Here is a 17097-nt window from a genome sequence, read left to right on the forward strand (position 1 = left end):
TTTTTGTAGAGACACGGTTTTACCCTGTTGGCCAGGCTGCTCTCGAACTCCTGACCTCATGATCCACCCACCTCAGCCTCCCAAAGTGCTGGGATTACAAGCATGAGCAACTGTGCCTCGCCCATTTTTCTTTTCACCCACCTCGGCCTCCCAAAGTGCTGGGATTACAGGCATGAGCCACTGCACTGAGCCTACAGCTCATTTCTTACCACATAAAGCTTTGCACCTCTCCACAAAACTGCCATCAAGGATGTCCCCAGAAACCATTCATCCCAGGTGCCACGCAGAGAAGAGTTTCTTGTTCACCTTTTCCCTTTACCTCTTCCCTCTCACCTCATCATGTTCATTCATTCATCCCTTTTCCATTCTCACTTTTAAGCTTTAACCTTTCAAAAGCCTATCTTCCCCTATAAGTAATGTATTCTAACTCCCGCCATCACCATATCCTTCTCCAACCAACCAAACTGCCATCCTGAGTTTACGGAAAGTCCATAAACTAAGAAGAAATGGGAAACATTCATTGCTAACTTGGCAGCCCTTCATCCACCCTACGTGAGAGCACAGATCTTATTGTCTTTGAAGACCCTTTCTTTTTTTTTTTTGAGAAGCAGTCTCACTGTCGCCCAGGCTGGAGTGCAGTGGCACAATCTCGGCTCACTGCAAGCTCCAACTCCTGGGTTCACGCCATTCTCCCGCCTCAGCCTCCCAAGCAGCTGGGACTACAGGCACCCACCACCACGCCTGGCTGATTTTTTTTGTATTTTCAGTAGAGACAGGGTTTCACTGATAGCCAGGATGGTCTCGATCTCCTGACCTCATGATCTGCCTGCCTCGGCCTCCCAAAGTGCTGGGATTACAGGCATGAGCCACCGTGCCCAGCTCCTTTTTTTTTTTTTAAAGACAGGTCTCACTCTGTTGCCCAGGCTCAAGTGCAGTGGTGTAATCACAGCTTACTGCAGCCTCCAACTCCTGTGCTCAGGCTATCTGCCTGCCTCAGCCTCCCAAGCAGCTAGGACTACAGGCACACACCACCACACCTAGCTAATCTGTTTAGTTTTTGTAGAGATGGGGGCCCTGCTATGCTGAACAGGCTGGTCTCAAACTCCTGGCCTCAAGCAATCCTCCCACCTTGGCCTCCCAAAGTGCTGGGATGACAGGCATGAGCCACCATGCCTGGTCTGAAGACTTTTAAATGCTGCCATATTCAAGACGCGTTGAAACTCACCTGTATTCGATGAGCCTGCTTTTCGCAAATGAGTAACATAAAACAGACTGAAATACCTTAAGCTTCTCAGCCTTTTACCCTCCTCTGGAATAATGAGTGTATCCCAAAAGTAAATCCATAATGAGGTCCAGTTTTTCCTTCCTCCTTGGCTATGAAATAGACAAGAAAAAGGCAAGCTAGCCATTTCCATCTCACTATAGCAGACTCTCATGTTTGCTTTTTGACCGTATGTGGGAAGCGGGGGCCTGACTGCTTTCCTACTTCCTAAGCACAACTTACTTTTCCTAGGAAATTCTCAACACAACCTACATGGATTAAACCAGCTTCCCCACTTTGTTTCCAATATTCTTATAGCCAAAATGTCCAGAATGGGCAAGGCAACCTGAAAAAATGAGGACGGGTACATTATCCCATGCGCTAAACTGCCACTTACACTGGTTAGTCATGAAATCCGCAAAATTCCAGATGAGCTCTCCAACCACGTATTTTCTGCGTTTTTGATCCAGACCCAGATGGTACTGCTCTAGCAGACTTTTCCGGTACTCTTCACTGAACATCAGAGGTGGATCCTGGGATTCAAGGCAAAGAGAATTAAGAGTAAGAACTGGCAGAATTGTAAATGTTAGATAAAAATAAAGATCCACTTGATGGTGACCAAAATATCAGTCCTCACTGGGGGCTGCAGTGACTGCAGGACTCACTGATGCTAGGGTAAAGACAGCCAGGGAATGATGTAACCCAGAATTAAAAAGGAGGTTTAAAAAAAAAACATCAATTAGTAACTGCTTTATTTATAAATATAATCTGATACTTAATTTTTCTTCCTTTTCCATCTCTATCTGCTGATACAGTCTTAAGGCTGAACTACACTAGAAGGAAAAATATGTCTTTAGGTCAGGTGCGCTGGCTCATGTCTGTCATCCAAGCACTTTGGGAGACCGAGGTGGGAGGACTGCTTGAGCCTAGGAGTTCAAGACTAGCCTACAAAAAGTACAAAAGTTAGCCAAGCATGGAGGCACACACCTGTGGTCCCAGCTACTTGGGAGGCTGAGGTGGGAGGACTGCTTCAGTCCCGGAGGTCAAAGCTGTGGTGAGCTGTGTTTGCACCACTACACTCCAGCCTGGGTGACAGAACAAGACCCTATCTCATGAATGAATGAATGAATGAATGAATGTAAAATGAAATTAAACTAAACCAGGCTGGGCATGGTAGCTCAGGTCTGTAATCCCAGCACTTTGGGAGGTCGAGGCAGGAGGATCACTTGAGCTCAGGAGTTCAAGATCAGCCTAGGCAACACAGTGAAACTCAGTCTCTATAAAAAGGCTAAATATTTGCTAGGTGTAGTGGCGCATGCCTGTGGCTCCAGCTACTTGGGGGGCCGAGGAGGAAGGATCACTTGAGCCCAGGAGGCTGAGCAGAGCTGTGATTATGCCACTGCACTCCAGCCTGGGCAACAGAGTGAGGCTGTCTCAAAAAAAAATTTTTTTTAATTAAACCAAATAAATTCAGTTATCCTAGTCATACATCAAGACCTCAATAGCCACATGTAGCTAGTGGCTACCATTTCAGACAGTGCAGACATGGGGCATTTCCATCATTGCAAAGGTTCTTTTTTGAAACAAGGTCTCACTCTGTCACCCAGGTGGGAGTACAGTGGTGCAATTATGGCGGACTGCAGCCTTGACCTACTGGGCTCAAACAGTCCTCCTACCTCAGCCTCCCAAGTAGCTGGGACTAGAGGCAAGCACGACCATACCCAACTATTTTTCTTTTTTTTTGAGATGGAGTCTTGCTCTGTCGCCCAGGCTGGAGTGCAGTGGCACAATCTCGCCTCACTGCAACCTCCACCTCCCCAGTTCAAGCGATTCTCCTGCTTTAGCCTCCTGAGTAGCTGGGATTACAGGTGCATGCCACCACACCCAGCTAATTTCTGTGTTTTCTTAGTAGAGATGGGGTTTCACCATGTTGGTCAGGCTGGACTTGAACTCTTGGCCTCGTGATCCACCCACCTCAGCCTCCCAAAGTGCTGGGATTACAGGCGTCAGCCACTGCACCCAGCCAAAACCCATCTTAAATATTTTGTAGAGAAGGGGCCCATGTTGTGCAGACTGGTCTCAAACTCCTGGGCTCAAGAGATCCTCTGACCTCGGTCTCCGACAGGGCTAGCATTCCAGGTGTGAGCCACCACACCCAGCACTGCAGAGGTTCTATCAATGCTCACCTAGACTCTCTCGAGTTTCTTAAGAATTCAGAACTGGGGCTGGGCATGGTGGCTCATGCCTGTAATTCCAGCACTTTGGGAGGCCAAGGCAGGTGGATCGCTTGAGGTCAAAAGTTCAAGACCAGCCTGAACAACATGGTGAAACCTCATCTCTACTAAAAAAAAAAAAAAAAAATTAGGTGAGCATGGTGGTGCATGCCTGTAATCCAAGCTACTTGGGAGGCTGATGCAGGAGAATTGCTTGAACCTGGGAGGCGGAGGTAGCAGTGAGTCAAGATTGCACCACTACACTCCAGCCTGGGCGACAAGTGAAACTCCTCCTCAAAGGAGAAAGAATTCAGAGCTGGTTACCTTTTCAAAGAGAATGAACAAGGGTGCATATCCACAAACTACCTCCCCCTACTTGACTAGTTTGCAGAAGTGTCATTCTGTAAGCACGATAAATTTAAGGGTGCAAACAGAACAGTGCAGTCCACTGTGGGTGGCTGTTCCCTGTGTGTCAACAGGAGTCCCAGGAGCTGTGCAAAAGAGTGTGAGCTGGCTGAGGAGGGGACAAGGGGCTGGATGGGGTTCAGGAATCCACATGAAAAAAACCCCACAAGACAAAGCAACATATCTTTGGTGAGAAGGACAAAAAATGAGATGGATAAACAAATGAGGACAGGCCAGGCATGGTGGCTCAGGCCTGTAATCCCAGGATTTTGGGACGCCGAAGCAGGCAAATCACTTGACGTCAGGAGCTCGAGACCAGCCTGGCCAACATGGCAAAACCCCACCTCTACAAAAATACAAAAATTAGCTGGGCATGGTGGCGGGTGCCTGTAATCCCAGCTGCTTGGGAGGTTGAGGCAGGACAATCACTTGAGCCTAGGACGTGGAGGTTGCAGTGAGCTGAGATCACACCATTGCACTTCAGCCTGGGTGACAGAGTGAGACTCCATCTCAAAAAAAAAAAAAAAAAAAAAAAGACAAAGTGAGTGATTAAACATGGCTCTAAGATCTCACCCATGCCCTCAAGAGGTATTATTTAGCATGTGCTGTGTCAGCTATTGCAGAGTACCTGGGAAACAACAATAAATAGGACTCCTGTCTCCTGAGCCCACAGTCTGATCAAAGAGAGAGCCAAAGAAATAACAACGGTGCCTGGCGAGAATGTTGGGAGAGCCAGGTTCTGGCTGCAACAGGGCAGAGCACAGGGAAGGTTCCCTCCGCCTGGGGCAGGTGGGGTAAACCTCCCCACAGAGGGGACAGCTATGAGGAGACTCAGATGCCAAATAGGAATCTTTTCAGCCACATGTCGTGACTCATGCCTGTATTCCCAGTACTTTGGGAGTCCAAGACAGGAGGTGAAGACCAGCCTCATAGCGAGACTGCATCTCTACAAAATATTTTAAAACTAGGCTGCACATGGTGGTGCACGCCTGTAGTCCCAGCTACTCAGGAGGCTGAGGCAGGGGAATTGCTTCAGCCCAGGAGTTCGAGGCTGCAGTGAGCTATGATGACACCACCACACTCCAGCCTGGGCAACAGAACAAGACCCTGTCAGGAAAAAAATAAAAAATACAAAAAGGCTAGCACAGTGGATCACACCTGTTCATCCCAGCACTTTGGGAGGCCAAGGCAAAAAGATCAATTGAGTCCAGGAGTTTGAGACCAGCCTGGGCAACATAGCAAGACCCTATCTCTAAAAACATAAAAAGAAAAGGATCTTTTAGTTGGTGATTATGGTGCCAACATGGGCATTCCAGGCAGAAAGAATAGCTCAAGCAAGAGCAGGAGAGCAAATGAGGGCAGTGGAAACAGATCAGTGGCCAGGAGTGAGAAGAGAAGAGGATGAAAACCCAGGAGAGAGCAGAGGACACTGAGTGTCCTGACTAGGGGTTAGGACTTTGTCCTATGGGCCTGGGGGAGCCAATGATAGGACTCAAAAATTTTGATTTGTGGCCGGGCACAGTGGCTCACACCTGTAATCCCAGCGCTTTGTGAGCCTGAGGCAGGAGGATCACTTGATCCCAGGAATTCAAGACCAGCCCGGGGAACACAACAAGGCCCCATCTCTACAAAAGTAAAAAAAATTAGCCAGGCATGTTGGCCTGTGCCTATGGTCCCAGCTACTCAGGAGGCTGAGGTGGGAAGATCGCTTGGGCCCAGGAGGTTAAGGCTGCAGTGAGCAGTGATCGCACCACTGCACTCCAGCTTGGGTGACAGAGAGAGAGGCGGTCTCAAAAACACACAAAAATTTGGATTTGTTAGAAAGACCACTTGGGCATGGGTGACAGGAGGCTGTCTGGAAACAAGGCCAGTAAGGAGTCAACCTTTGAGGACCAAGCGAGTGGGGCAGAGGCCTGGCTGCTGGTGAGAAGGGAACATGGACAGGGTAGCGGGAGGTGAGCCCAAAGCTGAAGCAAGGGGAGCACTGCAGTGGGTGCAGGGCAGGGTGGGGGAGGCAAGTGGCATCTCTGCCCAGAGAGAATACACAAGCAGAAAGTTCAACACCGCTTACCTGGTGAAACCCTACAAGCGTTTCCACTCCATACGCACTCTGAATAATGGGATTGTGATGTCTTACACCAATTCTCAAACTGGGTGGCCAGCTGTAGCTGAATCAACTCCAGGTGCCCGTAGTTGCGATACCAAGAGTAGTAGCTGTTCACACAGATCACATCCACATACAGAGCCTAGGACCAGAGCAGCAGAGCCGGTTCAGCAACCACAAGACCGCATGACTCAGTACTCACATGCTGTGGGGGCTCCTCTGACAGAGAAGGTAAGAAGGGGATGTAATCCCAGCACTCTGGGAGGCTGAGGCAGGAGGGTGGCTTGTGGCCAGGAGTTCGAGACCAGCCTGGGCAACACAGCAAGACCCCAGCTCTACAAAAAATAGTATCAAGAAAATTAGCACGGCACAGTGGCTCATGCCTGTAATCCCAGCACATTGGGAGGCCAAGGTGGGAGGATCACTTGAGCCCAGGAGTTTGAGACCAGCCTAGGCAACATCGTAGGACTCCATTTCTACAAAACAAAACAAAAAGCCTAGAACGGGAAGAGCTGCCTCTCAGGGCTGAGAACATCCAACTGCACCAATTTAGATCCTGAAATTACCCTGCCCCACCAGCAAAAAACATGGTCACAAAGTGGCCCAAAGGAGGCAGGCCTGTGATTGCACACTGACGCTCACGACGTGTGCAGCTGGGAAGGGCTGTGAGAGGCAGAGCAGCTGCCAACACGCAGTCCTCAGCCAAAACCCAGGGCCCCTGCCACTGGAACTGACTCCTCTCCAGGCAGCACTCCCAGCACTGGGCATCCCCTCACCTTGCCCTGGAGAAGCGCTCCCACCCAAGGGGCCAATGCACTCATTCTCGCAGATAATCTTTTTCGCTTTGTTTGGAAGACAGAGTCTCGCTCTGTTGCCCAGGCTAGAATGGAGTGGCACAATAGTGCAACCTCTGCCTCCCACGATCAAGCGCAGGCGTGGTGGCATGTGCCTGTTATCCCAGCTACTTGGGAGGCTGAGGCAGGAGAATTACTTGAACCTGGGAGGCAGAGGTTGCAGTGAGCTGAGACTGTGCCACTGCACTCCAGCCTGGGCAACAGAGCAAGATTCTATCTTTTTTTTAAAAAAAAAAGAATGCTAGTATCAGCCAGGCACGGTGGCTCATGCCTGTAATCCCAGCACTTTAGGAGGCTAAGGCAGGAGGATCACTTGAGCTCAAGAGTTTGAGACTGGCCTGGGCAACATAGTGAGATCCCATCTCTACAAAAACATTTAAAATTAGCCGGGCACAGTGGTGTACACCCGGAGTCCCAGCTACTTGGAAGGCTGAGGCAAGAGGGTTGCTTAGGCCCAGGAATTCAAGGCTGCAGTGAGCTGTGATCACACCACTGCACTCCAGCCAGAGCAACAGAGTAAGACCTTGCCTTCACAAAAAAAACAAACAAACAAACAAAAAAAAAAACCTCAGGTTCCAACCCTGGAGTTACTAAATCAGGATCTCAGAATGCAGAGATCTGGCATTTCAAAAAAACGTCCCCTGGAGATTCTGATCAGCCAGGTTTGGGCCAGATGAACTCTAAGCTCACTTAAACCTTTGACATTTTATGAGTCTATTAAATCGAGTACAAAAAATGCTGAGTCCAAACTGAGCAAACAAATCCCATCTCCCTATGCCCAGCCTCCTTGGATTCAGAAAGCCACACTGCCTGGAGAGTAAGCAGAGAGAGAATTGTCATTAACCCAAAGACCATCTTTGAAAACAGACTGGCTGCAGCTGAGTGCAGTGGCACACGCCTGTAACCCCAGCCCTTTGGAAGGCCGAGGCAGGAGGATCACTTGAGCCCAGGAGTTCGAGACCAGCCTGGGCAACATGGCAAGACCCTGTCTCTATCTTTCTAAGTAAAACAAAATAAAAAGCTCAGACTGGCAGCACATGGTTCTTTCCAGCTGTTCCCATGAGCAGGCTTCAGGACAAGCCCAGGAAAAGAGGCAGGGAGAAATGGGGTGGGGACCCCCAGGCTCACCCCCTTGTCTGCTGCGTAGGTGGAGTTGGTCACAAAGGTCACAAGCTGGGAGGGGTCCAAGGCTTTGGTGTGAGCAATCACCATCCTGTCCACAAAAGAGAGAAGACACAGGTTCCGTCAGTCTGGGAAAGGCTCAGACACCCTCCCATCCTCTCTGTCCCATCTTCCCCTGACAGAACACAACTGGGGGCCAGGCATGATGGCTCACATCTGTAATCCCAGCACTTCAGGAGGCTGAGGCAGGCAGATCACTGAGGTCAGGAGTTCAAGAACAGCCTGGCCAACATGGCAAAACCCCATTTCTACTAAATATACAAAAATTAGCCAGGCATAGTGGCACGCATCTGTAACTCCAGCTACTCGGGAGGCTGAGGCACAGGAATTGCTTGAACCCGGGAGGTGGAGGTTGCAGTGAGCCGAAATCACGCTACTGCACTCCAGCCTGGGCCACAGAGCAAGACCCTGCCCCCAAACAAACAAACAAAAAAAAAAAAAAAAAAAGAAAAGAAAAAAAAAAAACAAAGCACAGAGCCGCTGCTTTCTTCCCTAACTTGAGATGTGTTTTATATAAGGGCACGTTCCTCTAGTCCTAGACCGAGCTCTCTAACATCACTCTTTCTCCCCCACCCCTGAATCCAATTCCCCCAGAGGCGTAGCCACCCTGCCAGGTACACAGAGCTGAGGTCACTGGACTGGACAGTGCCAAAAATGAGGTTCGCTTCCTGAAATAGCTCTTGAACACAGGAGTGAATGGGCTTTGGATTCAGGTGGAATATTTATTAATGCATCAAGCAAACAGGTAGTGCAAGGTGGGAGGTAGGCACAGGGCTGGGTGCTAGGCGCTCAGTAATGACTCAAATCTAAGTCCACAGGTCCTGGGCAGTGGGAGTGGAGATGCATGCACAGAAAAACGGTGCAAGTGCCAGGCGAGGTGGCTCATGCCTAGAACCCCAGCACTTTGGGAGGCTTACTTGAGACCAGGTGCTTGAGACCAGCATGGGCAACATAGCAAGACCTTGTTTCTACAACAAATTTAAAAATTAGGGCCGGGCATGGTGGCTCAAGCCTGTGAGCACTTTGGGAGGCCAAGGCAGGTGGATCACGAGGTCAAGAGTTCGAGACCAGCCTGGCCAACATGGTGAAACCCCATCTCAACAAAAAATAAAGAAGAAAACTAGCTGGGCATGGTGGCGTGAGCCTGTAATCCCAGCTACTCGGGAGGGTGAGGCAGGAGAACTGTTTGAACCCAGGAGGTAGAGCATGCAGTGAGCCAAGATCGCAACACTGCTCTCCAGCCTGGGAGACAGAGCAAGACTCTGACTCGTGGGGAAAAAAAATATTAAAATTTAGCCTGGCAAGGCAGCACACGTCTGTGGTCCCAGCTATTTGGGAGGCTGAGTGGGGAGGATCGCTTAAGCCCAGGAGGTTGAGATGGCAACGAGCCATGATTGCACCACTGCACTCCAGCCTGGGCAACAGAATGAGACCCTGACTCTGAAAAACAAACAATGAAAGAAATGTTGCGAATGGAAATGACAAGTGTTGGCAGGAATTGGGCACTCTATGAGACAACAGACACATCCCGGATTGGAGAGTCAGGGACAGGCTCTTAGAAGAAATGGCCTTTATGCTGAGTCAAGTTAACCAGGAGGGATGAAGGGAAGAGGCTCCTAACAGAGGGACCAGTCCGTGCTCAGAGCTCCCAGCATCTGCCCAAGGCCTCCACAGAACAGACTGTTGTGTTTTTTTGTTTTGTTTTGTTTTTTTTGAGATACAGAGTCTCATTCTATAGCCCAGGCTGGAATGCAGTGGCATTATCTCAGCTCACTGCAATCTCTGCCTCCTGGTTCACCTGAGGCCATTCTCCTGCCTCAGCCTACCTAGTAGCTGGGATTACAGACGTCCACCACCATGCCCAGCTAATTTTTGTATTTTTAGTAGAGACAGGATTCACTACCTGTTGACCAGGCTGGTCTCGAACTCCTGACCTCAGGTGATCCATCCACCTCAGCCTCCCAAACTGCTGGGATTACAGGCGTGACCCACCGCATCCGGCCTAGACTGTTGTTGAAGCTGGTTTTCTTCTTCTTTCCTCAGTTCTTTTCTTTTATATCTTCCCCCCATCATTGCTCTGCCCATCCGAAGGCTGTGGCTGGCACAGGACAGAACAGAACCTCCTAGCCTCAAGTTCCAAACCCACATTCTCCAATAGCCAGGCTCTCAGATGGGAAGCTTCAAAGCCTTGTGACAGCCTGGCTGAACCTCTCCAGCCTGGGCGCTCCCTCCATTTCCTGCTCCTCTGGCCACCTCCCAAAGCCTGTCTGGAAGCCTCAGGCACCCGCTCCTGGAAGCCTGTATGATTCACAACAAAGGGCCTGTCCACCCAGTCGTGCTGAGCACACCCCTATTCCCCCGAGCTCTGAATTGTCCTTTGCCCAGGCTCGGACAACATCTCAGAGCCTTCTGCCTGCTGCAGACTCGGCTCAGCCCAAATCACTCCATGAAATTGGGGTGTGGCATCTGCCTCAAGGAGCATTTCTACAACCTCTGCTGCCTCTACCGCAAATGAAACTGGCTCTCACCCACTGGCTCTCGGTGACGGGCACAGTGCGGAGCCCCACAGGGAGTGTGTAGAAGTCAAAGGCCCCAGTGACTTCTGTGCAGTCAGCCGCACCTATGACAGCCAAAGCGCCAGGTGTGAGCGCCCCGACAGCCTGAGCCCCATCTGGCCTGCCCTACAGCAGGAAGACCCCTCGTGCATGCACCCCAGCAGTCGCCTCTGGGCCTGCAGAGAAGCAGCAATCAGAGGCTCTGCCCTTCACTGGCTGACCCTGGGACCTGCCCTTCAAAATCAGGCCTTCTCCTTGACCAGACGAGGTGGCTCATGCCTGGAATCCCTACACTTTGGGAGGCTAAGGCAGGAGGATCACCTGAGTCCAGGAGTTCAAGACCAGCCTGGGCAACAGAGTAAGACCCCAACTCTATAAAAAGGATTTTTTTTTTGAGACAGTCTCACTCTGTCACCCAGGATAGAGTGCAGTGGCATGATCTCAATTCACCGCAGCGCCTGCCTCCTGGGTTCAAGTAATTCTCCTGCCTCTGCCTCCCGAGTAGCTGGGATTACAGACGTGCACCATCATGCCCTGTAAGTTTTCATATTTTAGTAGAGACGGGATTTCACCATGTTGGCCAGGCTGGTCTCCAACTCCTGGCCTAAAGTGATCCGCCCGCGTCAGCCTCCCGAAGTGCTGGGATTACAGGCGTGAGCCACCATGCCCGGCCTACAAAAAAAATTTTTTTAATTAGCCAGGCATGGTGGCATGTGCCTGTAGTACCAGCTACTCAGGAGGCCAAGGTAGGAGGATTGCAGCTCAAAGCTGCAGTGAGCTGTGATCAGGCCATTGCATTCTAGCCTGGGTGACAGAGTGAGATCATCACAAAAAATAAATAAATAAATAAACAAACAAATAAATAAATAAATAAATAAAAATAAATAAATAGATAAAAAATCTGGGCCTCCCACCAAGGGTGGGAAACATCAGAAAGCTCAGAGGACCACACCTGCCCGTTCACCTACCCTGGGCTCCTGCTGAAGCCAGGGCTACCAGATGGGGGCAAAAGACCTCCCTTAAGCAAGTCCCAAACCACCATTACCTCCCACGAGTACAGGTAGGCGGGGTGTTCGTGCATCAGGTACGGCCACCAGAGGTTGGCACCCAGCACCTTCAGCTGGCCCTGGGTCCCAGCCTCGTTGTCCACGACTTTGTTTTCTGCATTCAAAAGACACACTTCCAACTTGAACTGGTTACTGCACTTGACGGAGATCTGGTAATTCACCAGCCCTGCAGGAGGCAAGAGAGACCAGGGCTTAGGGAGGGACATGACCTGGGTCACAGAAACGGGAATGCCCCACAATAACCACTCCCAGGCACTCTCATTTGCTTCTGTTGCTTTTTTTTTTTTTTTTTTTGAGATAGAATCTCACTCTGTCGCCCAGGCTGGAGTGCAGTGGCATGATCTGGACTCACTGAAACCTCTGCCTCCCAGGTTCAAGTGATTCTCCTGCCTCAGCCTCTGGAATAGCTGGGATTACAGGCACCTGCCACCACATCCAGCTAATTTTTGTATTGTTAGTAGAGACAGGGTTTCACCACATTAGCCAGGATAGTCTTGATCTCCTGACCTCGTGATCCGCCTGCCTCAGCCTCCCAAAGTGCTGGGATTACAGGCTTGAGCCACCGTGCCCGGCCCTGAACCAATGCGCCCGGCCCGCTTTTTTTTAATTTAATTTTTTATTTTATTATTATTATTTTTTTGAGATGGAGTCTCACTCTGTCACCCAGGCTGGAGTGTAGTGCTGTGATCCTGACTCACTGCAACCTCCACCTCTGGAGTTCAGGTGATTCTCCTGCCTCAGCCTTCCGAGTACCTGGGAATACAGGAATGCACCACCATGCCCAGCGAATTTTTGTATTTTTAGTAGAGATGGAGTTTTGCCATGTTGGCCAGGCTGGTCTCGAACTCCTGAACTCAGGTGATCCACCTGCCTCAGTCTCCCAATAGATTAGATATATTATTAATGAATTGCTTCCTTTAACACCCTATTCATTGAATTTTCCAGTAAACCACAATTACTAATTACTCCTGAAATCAGAAAAGAGGTTAAAAAGATTTTATAACAGTATCCTATGAAATCTACTACTTTCAAGTAATAGTAGTTGAATTACCAAAACCCGTCACTCAAGCCAATGACTACAATTAAGATATCAGTAACATTTCCTAGATAAATAAAGTCAATTAATTATATTTGCATCTGGGAAATAGAGAAAGTACATATAAGCCATGATTTTGAAGTCAAAAGAGAGAGAATATTTGGCAAGGAGGGGTGAGTTATAGTATGTAATTATAACATATAGTAGTTTTTTGTATGCTGGTAACTAATTTTAATTTCCTACATTTTTATGTAGATTTCTGCTATTCTTGTCCTATTTTCCTAATCATCTTTCTATATGGATGACTACATAAGTCTGAGAATACCAAAAGAGACAGACACAGAACCAATCGGATTCCTTTCTTCTTGAAGCTTCTGCACAGCAAAAGAAACTATCAACAGAGTGAACAGACAACCTACAGAATGGGAGAAAATTTTTGCAACAATGCATGTGACAAAGATCTAATGTCCAACACTGATAAGGAACTTAAACAAATTTACAAGAAAAAAAAAATCTCATTAGAAAGTGGGCAAAGGACATAAACACACACTTCAAAAGAAGACACACATGTGGCCAACAAGCATATGAAAAAAAGCTCAACATCACTGATCATTAGAGAAATGCAAATCAAAACCACAATGGCATACCATCTCACACCAGTCAGAATGGTTATTATTAAAAAGTCAACGCCAGGCATGGTGGCTCACGCCTGTAATCCCAGCACTTTAGGAGGCCAAGGCAGGCAGATCGCATGAGGTCAGGAGTTCCAGACCAGCCTGGACAACCTGGCGAAACCCCGTCTCTACTAAAAATACAAAAATTAGCCCAGCGTGGTGGCGGGCGCCTGTAATCCCAGCTACTCAGGATGCTGAGGCAGGAGAATCGCTTGAACCCGGGAGGCAGAGGTTGTAGTGAGCCGAGATCATGCCACTGCACTCTCCAGCTTAGGTGACAGAGCGAGACTCTGTCTCAAAAAAAAAAAAATATTTGAATTTTGTTTAAATCGCTAACACATACTGGGCATTTAATAACAAAAAAAAAAGGACATGAGATTGTGATCCTTATGAGGGTTTGAGAAGCATTTCACTAGGGTTCAACATAGAGCAGTCTGAAACATACTGTAATAATTTAATCCAATGGCTCATCTACAGCACCTAAAAAGATTACAGCAGATTCTCATCATTCAGTGTAGTTACAGTCTAGAAAGTTCCATGAACAAATAAAAACTTAGGTTTCAGCAAGCTACTGGTCACATTTTTGTAAGCTTACCAACACCTACTTTTGTTGTATGTGTGCTTATTTAATATATATTGTTGGCCAGGCACAGTGGCTAATGCCTGTAATCCCAGCACTTTGGGAAGCCAAGGCGGGCAGATCATTTGAGGTCTGGAGTTCGAGACCAGCCTGGCCAACGTGATGAAACCCCAACTCTACTAAAACTACAACAACAACAAAAAATTAGCCAGGCATGGTGGCGCATGCCTGTAGGCTTAGCTACTTGGGAGGCTAAGGCAGGGGAATCGCTTGAACCCAGGAGGCAGAGGTTGCAGTGAGCCAAGACTGCACCACTGCACTCCAGCCTGAGCAACACAGTGAGACTCTATCTCAAAAAAAAAATAATAATTAATTAAATGAATGAATAAATAGATAATATACATTGTTTATTCATTAACATTGAACTCACAGCCAATGGCACTACAGCACTCACGCCTGGAGTTTATTTAATGCATGTATTTTCTCTGCAAGGCACATCACAGACTTCTTGGACTTGTGAATGCTAAGCAGCACTTCAGCACTATGCTTGGGGGTTAATTTACATGGCAAAACAACCAACAAACAGCACAAAAATAGGAAAAGCATGGCATTAAGTAGACCACAAAAAGGATACCTGACTATTGTATGAGAGCTGAAAAAGAAGGCAGAATATCATCCTGTTCAAACTCAAATTCTTTGACACTCTATGCAAACACATGACTATGAAAGTGCTGTGAGTACTGATTTGGGGGTTACAAAAAATAGTAGGTGAGTTCACAAATACAAAAGCTGAAAACAAGGAGGATCGACTGTATTTTTGTAGACAATCTAATCTCATAGAAGATTTCAATTCAGACAAAAATCATGACAATTACTGTATTACAAAAGGGCACTACATGGGGGAAAAGAGTAAAAATCAGAATTAAAACAAAGGTTCAAAATTCTGCATCAACCATATCCAGTTACACTTTAATATGGTTGTGGCAGACTACATTATTATTCCCAACTCATCACCCCTCCCTATATCTACAACCTTTCCCCAAGACAATGCAGTTCCTCCTGCTAGAGATCAGGTATATTTATCTATACTATCAATGTTAGCCATGGACAAGGTATGTGCTTTGGCTGACTGAATGTTAGTGGACATGATAGAAGCAATGGCTTAAAATGTACTTCCAGAACTGGAGTTTCCTTGTGATTCCATCACTGTGACAAAAACACATTCTCAGGTAGTCCACTGATCCAAGGGGGAACAAACAAACAGAAAACATACCTACACTCTATCTGCAGCTTGCAGCCTCACCAAGCCAAGAACAGTCAACTCACAGATATGTTAGCAAAAATAAATGTTTTTCGTACCTTAAGTTTTATATAATTATTGACCTATAGTTAACTGACATACAATATACATTAATCTTAAAATATCATTATCCCATTAAAAATATTTACATTAAAAACTGAGACCACTTTCTTTCCTCCTTTTTTTTTTTTTTTAAATTAAGAGACAGGGTGTCTCAATGTTGCCCAAGCTGGAGTTCAGTGGCTAGTGGCTATTCACAAGAACGATCATCTGATCATCGCACACTACCTCAAACTCCTGGGATCAAGCAATCCTCCTGCCTCAGCTTTCCAAGTAGCTGGGACTATAAGTGTGTACCACAGCATGTCAGCTCTCTCTCTCCTTCTTGACCTAAAGCCTAGCATAAAATTAGCTAAGTAGAATGTTTCCAAAGATGCCTGCATCAGTATCTCCCATCCCACATAATTTCTGTTTGATTTTGCCATTCACCCATAAAATGGTGGGATCTACCTCCCCCCCTTGCAAATTTGAGCTGGCCCTCTGATCCTGTCTAAGATCTGAAGCCAGATATTAAGGTACTTCATTAATTTCCATGTTTGTCCTCTATGCAACCTAGCAATCAAGCAAGAAGTCAAAACCTACTGATATAGTTTGGATGTGTCCCCACCCAAATCTCACCTTGCATTGTAATAATTCCCACGTGTCAAGGGTGGGGCCGGGTGCAGATAACTGAATCATGGGGATGGTTCCCCCCATACTGTTCTCGTGGTAGTGAATAAGTCTCATGAGATCTGATGGTTTTATAAATGGGAGTTCCCCTGCACATGCTCTCTCCTGCCTGCCACTATGTGAGACATGCTTTTGCACCTCCTTGCCTTCCACCATGATTGTGAGGCCTCCCCAGCCACGCAGAACTGTGAGTCAATTCAACCTCTTTCCTTTATAAATTACCCAGTCTCAGGTATGTCTTTATTTGCAGTGTGAGAACAGACTAATACAATAAGTTGATACCAGTAGAGTGGGGTGCTGCTGTAAAGATACCCGAAAATGTGGAAGCAACTTTGGAAATGGGTAACAGGGAGAGGCTGGAACAGTTTGGAAGGCTCAGAAGAGGATAGGAAAATGTGGGAAAGTTTGGAACTTCCTAGAGACTTGTTGAATGGCTTTGACCAAAATGTTAATAGTGATATGGACAATAAGGTCCAGGCGGAGGTGGTCTCAGAGGGAGATGAGGAATTTGTTGGGAAATGGAGTAAAGTCACTCTTACTATGCAAAGACACTGCAGGCATTGTGCACCTGTATTAGAAACGGGCATAAGATAGGCACGAAAGAGTGAAAATAAGAATTTTTTTCTAGAGTTCCCTAGAGATCTGTGGAACTTTGAACTTGAGAGAGATGATTTAAGGTATCTGACAGAAGAAATTTCTAAGCAACAAAGCATTCGAGAAGAAGCAGAGCATAAAAGTTCAGAAAATTTGTAGCCTGATGATGCAAGAGAAAAGAAAAATCTATTTTCTGAGGAGACTGGGTTGTAGAAATTTGCATAAGTAATGAGGAGCCAAATGTTAATCACCAAGACAATGGGGCAAACATCTCCAGGGCATGTTAGAGACCCTCACAGCAGACCCTCCCATCACAGCCCAGGAGGCTTAGAAGGAAAAATGGTTTTGTGGGTCCAGAACCCCCTGCTGTGTGCAGCCTAGGAACTTGGTGCCCTGCATCCCAGCTGCTCCTGCCATAGGTAAAAGGGGCCAAGGTACACCTCAGGCCATGGCTTCAGAGGGTGCAAGTTCCAAGCCTTTCAGGTTCTAGGCGGTGTTAAGCCTGCAGATGCACCGAAGTCAAGAATTAACGTTCATGAACCT

At 47.6% G+C, this 17097-nt stretch overlaps 1 pseudogene; it reads right to left on the minus strand.

Moving 5' to 3' along the window:
* The window catches only part of LOC735678 (beta-glucuronidase-like), a 469528-nt pseudogene that overhangs the window by 427689 nt on the left and 24742 nt on the right, over positions 1–17097 (minus strand).

This window comes from Pan troglodytes, chromosome 5 (genome assembly GCF_028858775.2).
Source record: "Pan troglodytes isolate AG18354 chromosome 5, NHGRI_mPanTro3-v2.0_pri, whole genome shotgun sequence".
Classification (NCBI taxonomy): Eukaryota; Metazoa; Chordata; class Mammalia; order Primates; family Hominidae; genus Pan; species Pan troglodytes.